Below are 8567 nucleotides of genomic sequence, written 5' to 3'. Positions count from 1 at the left end.
TTTTTAACTAAAATAAGTTAAAAACACGTGGTTTAGTTACATTGAGTCTCTCTTTCCTAGCCTCTCATTTCCAAACACCCTTATCTTCTTTCTTTTTTCTTCTTCATTTGAAATCAATTTTTTCATGTCATTTGATTACGAACTTTACTATGTCCTTCACTATTTTTGTGGCTATTATTGATCAGTTCTCTATCTCTATCTTTCACTTCTCACTACAACAATCACGAACTGTCAATTTGTAATACTCCACTTCATACTCTTTCATAATCTCATTCACTAGATCTATCTTATTTGAATCTATAAACACGTTCAATAAGCTGACCGTGTGAGGAAAAAGGGATAAAGACTCAAAGATCAAGTCGACGACATCTTATTTCTTTCACGGCTCCACTGTCGGGTTGACGAACAAGTTTAGAATCTTTGGGTCTCAATTATCTGTGTTTTTCTGAACAAAACCAACAAAACCTTCATCATCTCTCATCTATTATACATGACCACACCACTCTTAACCACTACCAAAATATTGACCATCCCTTATGTGTTATACATGCCCACACCACTTTTGTCCACATCCACCAAAACGTTGACCATCCCTCATCTACTATCTATGACCACATCACAAATCACCATTTTGCTTAACCACAACACTTCTAAAAGCTAGTTGATTCAACCATTTTATCTTAACCACAAAAGGCATCTCGTCTAAGCGAAGGGCTATTTGGAAAGAGGAAAAGATAAAGTAAAAGAAAAAATACTCCTCAGTTAGAAAGTATGTAAACATGCAAACAAACCTTAAAAAGTAACATTCTATGTAAATAACTCTTAATAAATTGGTGTGCCGCAAGCAGTTGCTTCATTTGCTTATAGCAAGGGCCGGCTCTGATTTCATCCATCGTAATAAATAATAATAATATAACATTTAAATTATAGATATATATAGGCATATAGCTGTAAATGAATTGGACTTCAGAGAAAATAAATTTTTCTATATATTGAATAACACCTGTATCAGCGTTAGTACCTATCGCACTGGGTCTTAGTCTACATCAACATGGTCCCAAATGGCCCCATACAGCTTAGTTTTACTTGTGCAGTAGGCTTGGATTTTCTATCAAATAAATGCCTACTAATTAAATCATTTTTATATAATCAAAATCTTTTTGCTTCTAGAACTGATGTCACCGAATAAAAAAAATCGCTAAGTATCTTTGATTAGATTGGAGTAAAAAGGGATTAAACTGTCGTTACACACACATATATGGTTAGAAAAAAAAAAAAAAAAAAAAAAAAAAAAAAAGGTTAGAAACGTTTTATGGAATTTTATCTTGATAGGCCAGTGTAAGTTTGGGTTTGGTGGATACATAATCATTGACCTTTAGAGACACAGCGGTGACTAGTTCAAGACCCATTTAAAGTTCAGACAGAGTCATATACAAGTAGCAAGTCTGCTTCCAATTTTCAAACATATCTGTAAAACTATACTCCCTCCGTTCTTAAAATATTCATATTCTATAGAAAATTTTTGTTTAAAAAAAAATATATTTTATATTTCCAATGTAATTTTTGGTATCTAATAATGATAAATTGTGAAGTTCAAGAACATTAATTACATTTCTTAAAATTTTATTGGTTTAAAAATATAAAAAATATAAAATTACAAAAAACTATGCATTTATAGCTAAGTTTTAATACTATGTTTTATTAAAAAGTGTGAAAATTCTAAAACATGGATCCGGAGTGAGTATAATATATATATATATATATATTTTATATTTTATAGTATGGTTATAATATTATGATATTGGAACACAAACGAAAACGTAACATTGCCAATAGATGGATGTTGTTTTCATTACAGCGCTATTTACAAAAAGAAAAACTGGTGGCGTCATGGAATGCTTTAGTGAAACGTTTGAGCCTCCAAGAACTTTATGTAAGAAACGATCTCCCAAAGTTTTTTTGGACGTGAAATCTGGGAGACCTAGCTCGAAAGACGCACACAAAAGTTGTAGACAAGCTGATTTTTTGGCGTTATTTGCGATTAATTAAAAAATGCAAAACAAACAAAATACAGCTATGCAAAATAAAAATACAAGTCAGAATTAAAGTAAGAGTTTTGTCAAATTCGAGTTCCACACGGCAGCTACAATTTTGTTTTTCATCAGATTGTATAGCAGCCGTAATATCTAACTTAATTTTGACTTTAATACTAGTATGTAAGGTTTACTGATACTGTCCGGCTGTCCCATGTGACAACCGTTTAATTATTGTTATCTCATACTGTAGTATTTTTATATATCGTTACGTTAATATAAGTTATAAACCACAAGTACATACACGTCAAACATTATAAAAATAATACTGAAAACAAGCTATTCCATGACCATATCATATCTTATCTTATGGATCTCTGTACTTTCAGTTGGTGAGTCATTTTAAATCTAATCCTTGTCCCTTAGGAACTCAAAAGGCCACACGACCAAATCTAGCAACGCTCAGGTCCTTTCTCGTAATTTCAAATATAGTGTGGTAGTTTTGTGACGTAAGTTCTTCTTTTTCTGCCATACTTTTATTTATTTCGTATAAAAATATCAAATCCATTCTCTAATAATTTTTAAAAAATCAAACTGACAAATTACAGAAAAGGTGACACGCACTGCGTGCAAAAGTCCCAAACATTTGACGTACGTTTCATAGTCCGAAGTTTTTTTTAGTTACAAGTTTTGGCCTTTTTGCTATTCAAAATATCTCTCACCCAATATTATGGGGTTTATGGTTGGATTGGAGTAAATACTTATTTTTGATACACTTTTCTCCGGATTCTTTGTTATAGATCCCAAAAGGATAATCAATGAATAAACCACGTTAATACAATATCTTCATCCTTAAAAATCTGATCACTAGATGTTTATCTCCTGATTATAAGCTACTTGTGCAAGCATATCTTGTCTTATCATAATCAGTCAAAATATCGCGCTTTGTCTTATGGATATGAAAATCAAATTGTTTTGTTAAACTTATTATATAAAGAATTAGATTAAAATTAAATCCTTGATGAGAGATTGAAAAATCAAGAGAGCGTATATTTGCGAAGGTGACATAGTTAGGTGTTATGTGGGGACTGGTTTGTCTTGGGAAGGTGTAGGAACCTAACACAATTCGTCGATTCCACAGTATCAGTTTAGAGCATCTCCAACCCCACTTCATAATTTACTGCAAAATGAAGTGGGAAATAGAGTAATGAACAAACAAAAAATGATTACTCCATAAATGGAGTAATTTGTTTTTTGTTTGTTCATCCCTCCATTTCCCACTCCATTTTGGAGTAAATTATGGAGTGGGGTTTGAGATGTTCTTATGATGTTCAACAACTTTTATTCTAAAAAGTTATTAGTACAATTTATTTTTCTTCTTGAAAATAAGAACACTTTAATTTTTTATATAGATTTTTTTCTTTTTCAAGCAACGAAGACAAAAGGACGTACGTACGAGCAAGGAGTACTCAACTTCTCTTCCAATCGTTACAATATGGGTATACATGCTAACACGCGCCCACACAACATTAATGCACATGACAGTATAAATGGTATCGTTTCGTTTTCATTGAGTGTGAAGTTTAGCTACATCACACACACACATACAAGTCTTCATTGCAATATACGAATTTGAATCCAAGTAGTACCATCGTTACCAACAAAAATTGATTTATTACAAGTATTGGCCATATTGTTTATTTTATGTACATAACTACACACCAACAAGCTACTATGATTTGCGTACAAAATATACATTATAAAATAAATTATTATTTTTGTCCAAACATTTCATTACTTAATTAAAGAGCATACAAGATACATGTTATACCTTGGGAAGTACGAATATCAGAATCATGGAAACCGTTAAACAAAACAAATCGATCTAATAGAGACAAATCATGTGATAATTGTGTTGATTGGTAGCATGATTCGTACCCAGCATATACTTTTCTCGCATTTGAAAACGCCAAAACTATATTATAAATTATAATTTATGAAAGCTCATTGAATATTTTACCCAAAAAAACTCATTGAATAGTTATAGCTTATCGTCGATGGAGATGGACGAGCTAACATTATTCCTTACATGTAAATAAACCATATTGAGATATTTTTTTTTTTTTTTTGATAAAACATATTGAGATATTTCGTTTGTCATTATTTGTTTAAATAATAATAGAATTATGTTAGAACATAATTCCCGATCGACTTGATGTGTGTCAGAAGTCAGAACCGCTAAACACAGGATGCGAAGAAAGAAATGTTTCAGTTTGGGTTTAGCACAGACTCAGAGGAGAGTGAGAGTCTAAATTTGAGCTTTATTGAAGTGTATAAACAAGAAATATTCGCATAAACACAAACCAAGCATAAGTTTAGTATATATGGTAGGAGTAGCTAGTGGAGATAAGAATATGATTAGGGGTAATTAATGAAGATTAGGTCACAACGGCGAAACAGTATAAAAAATGTTAACATGGTGGACCTCAGAGCCCACGTCTTCCCGTACAGACAGCCTCTCTTCATCTTTCCACGTACATTTTCCACTCTCCCTCCCCTTTTTCACGCTTCACTTATCAACACCGACTGGATTAAGCTAAATTTAATCATGAATTAATCGTGGAAAAAAAATCAGTTGATTAATCTATAAGCTCGCGTAAAAAACACAAGGAACATACCAGAGGGTTCGTCTTGTATATAATAACACAAGGGCAGGTCCGAGCTACGCGCGAAATTTAATATATCGATTTTTATATTCAATATATCGATTTTTATGAAATATATAATTTTGTGTAAATTTTCTTCTATGTTCAGTTGGTTGTAAGTGTGATTATGTTAAGAGAATGAAATTGAGTTTTCAATTACTGTAATTCTTTTTTTTTATGTCAGAGTATCTAATACTATGGAAAATAAAGTTTTAACTTTGAGGTAATCTTAGTCACTAAAAAAATATATTTGTAGTTGTTTAGGACAATGTCATTGCTACTATTAGTACTTCTTGTTGTTTTTTTTATATTTATGTTATGTTTGAGGATTTATTTTGCTTTATATTATGTGAGTAATTTTCTAGAGATAAACTAAAGCAAATGTAAAACACACCAAACAAACAGAGGAATAGTATGCTTTGATGATTATATATTTATACTTACATAAAATTTTAAACTGGCTGTAGAATATTATGCACAAACAGAAATTATACGACCATATATTATTCTGTACAAAAATATTGTAAATCAGCAAAATACATATTAAACTAACTATTATTTTAAAATTATTTTATTACGCTATAGTACATGTTAGTTAATAGAATAACTATATATACTTTTCGATATTTGTATTAAAATTCTTTGTAAATCTAAAATATGCATATATTAACATCTCAAATTGATTGTAAAAGAAGACCTTTCTTATAAATTATTTCATCTAATCTTTAAATATTAAAATTAAGAATATATTTATAAAATAGTGATAATAATATTTCTTAAGTTCAAACCATAAATTTTTAAAAATTAAGTAAAATAATTAATATACACAAATTTAATTTTTTTTATAAAACTAAAATTATCTAGTTTGTGGATATAAATATAATTTATATCTAAATATTTTTTTGAGGATAATATTGCACTCTAAACTAAACCCGATTAATATGAATTGCACTCGCATCCAAAATGTTGTTTTAGTTTCAAAATCATAATAATCCCCGTATAATACAATACATCTATTTATTATTATTATTATTATTTTTCCCTCAAACTAAAAACTAAAACATACTATAAGCACATTTTTTTCCTTTTTAGTCTAATCCACTATTACAATATGTAACATAAATCGAGTACTATTTTGTATTTGTAAACATACGAGTTTAATATATATGCCTAAACATCCTATATAATCAATACTAACAAACATATAATCTTTGAATAAGAATACTTTTCAATGATCCAAAAAAAAAACAACTTTTGGATGTTTTAAAGATACATAAGCAGAACGAACCCGATGTTAGACGGCGTCGGTAATGTTAGATGCGCTCGTGACTGAGCAAGGATGACAACGTCTTATGTTACTCCACTATCTGCCTGCAACTCCACCCTTTCCTCTGTTTTATCTCTTGACCATAACTAAAAGTTGTTTTAAAAAGATCTTAGAGTATTGTCAGGATATGTAGTGAATGTGATGGATCTCTCTATATACATATAAGCGCTTACTGATGTGCATTAAAGTGTTAGTTACATACTACTTGTATGTATGGAAATGCGAAGAGATATATTCATCGATGATTATATATTTATACTTACATAAAATTTTAAACTGGCTATAGAATATTATGCACAAACATAAATTATACGACCATATATTATTCTGTACAAAAATATTATAAATCAGCAAAATACATATTAAACTAACTATTATTTTAAAATTATTTTATTACGCTATAGTAAATGTTAGTTAATAGAATAACTATATATACTTTTTGATATTTGTATTAAAATTCTTTGTAAATCTAAAATATGCATATATTAACATCTCAAATTGATTGTAAAAGAAGACCTTTCTTATAAATTATTTCATCTAATCTTTAAATATTAAAATTAAGAATATATTTATAAAATAGTGATAATAATATTTCTGAAGTTCAAACCATAAATTTTAAAAAATTAAGTAAAATAATTAATATACACAAATTTAATTTTTTTTATAAAACTAAAATTATCTGGTTTGTAGATATAAATATAATTTATATCTAAATATTTTTTTGAGGATAATATTGCACTCTAAACTAATCCCGGTTAATATGAATTGCACTCGCATCCAAAATGTGCAATTTGCCTATATATTTGTTTTACTTTCAAAATCATAATAATCCCCGTATAATACAATACATCTATTTATTATTATTATTTTTTCCCTCAAACTAAAAACTAAAATATACTATAAGCACATTTTTTTCCTTTTTAGTCTAATCCACTATTACAATATGTAACATATAATCTTTGAATAAGAATACTTTTCAATGATAAAAAAAAAACAACTTTTAGATGTTTTGAAGATACATAAGCAGAACAAACCCGATGTTAGGCGGCGTCGGTAATGTTAGATGCGCTCGTGACTGAGCAAGGATGACAACGTCTCATGTTACTCCACTATCTGCCTGCAACTCTACCCTTTACTCTGTTTTATCTCTTGACCATAAATAAAAGTTGTTTTAAAAAGATCTTAGAGTATTGTTAGGATATGTAGTGGATGTGATGGATCTCTCTATATACATATAAGCGCTTATTGATGTGCATTAAAGTGTCAGTTACATACTACTTGTATGTATGGAAATGCGAAGAGATATATTCATTTAACAAAGTGATGTGTTTTGATTGCAGGGACACATGACGCGACGACAGCCTTTGACTTTCTGACGTGGCATCCTATGTGGATGGCCTATGAGTGAAGAAAACTCTTATTTATATATAGATATATACTCCATCTGTTTAAAAAAAAAATGAATATTATAGAGAAAATGTTTATTTTAAAAAGATACATATTATATATTTTCGATGTAATTTTTGTCAACATAATAATGAGAAATTGTGAAGTTCAAAAATATTAATTTCATTTTTTAAAGTTTTATTGGTTTAAAAATATAGAAAATTTTAAATTTTAAAAAATTATGCATTTATAACTAAGTTTTAATATGTTTTATTAAAAAGTGTGAAAATTCTAAAACAAGTATTATTTTGAAACAGAGAGGGTAGTATATATCATAATAATCGAGTGTATATATAATATTTTTTTTTTTGTTTTTCTATTAGAAAAAACATAATTTTATTTGTAAAAAGAAGTTTATTTGTAAAACATAAGTTGGTTATTAATGATGTTGTCCCAGCCTTCCATGCCACTACTATTAGGCTGTTCTATCTTCTTAAAAATGTTAATCAAAATATTTACCATTGTGAACATTATGAACTTCACTTTGTTTCGGTATTTGTAACTTCACAACAGATTCAGGAGTCTATGTATTCGCTTTTGTGAAAAAATCTTGCATATTATCCCTATCAACATCTCCCAGAAATAAATTTTGCTAAATTATCATCGTGGCATAAGATATTTCGCTTCAAAATAGTTTTTCCCACTCAGTGAAACTTATTTCTGTACAAAAGTCAGTTTTAATTTCTAATTACTGCATAGTTAAATGATAAAAAAAAGGTTCAACAAAGTCAAGAAACATCATCCTTATATTTAGAAAAAGTGAATCCACCCTTTGATGATATGATAATGGGGTAATTTGTTGTATAACCATAGCAGAGCAAAAACGCAGAATATAGCCATACTTTGGAAAATGCGTCATTTTTTCACATAAATAGACATCGCAGTCCTTTACGGCGAGTGGGTGTGTATATCACACACTATGATCAAATTAATGAAGGATCTCACAGTGAATTCCCTCATTAATTTGGAATCCCGAATTTGGAATCTTGAAGCAATCAGGGTTTTGGTGAATCCTCATGATGCACAAATTATTGAAAGTATTCCATTAAGTAGACA

The sequence above is a fragment of the Brassica napus genome, chromosome C9 (assembly GCF_020379485.1).
Source record: "Brassica napus cultivar Da-Ae chromosome C9, Da-Ae, whole genome shotgun sequence".
In the NCBI taxonomy this organism is placed as follows: Eukaryota; Viridiplantae; Streptophyta; class Magnoliopsida; order Brassicales; family Brassicaceae; genus Brassica; species Brassica napus.
Note: the sequence above shows the minus strand (reverse complement) of the source record.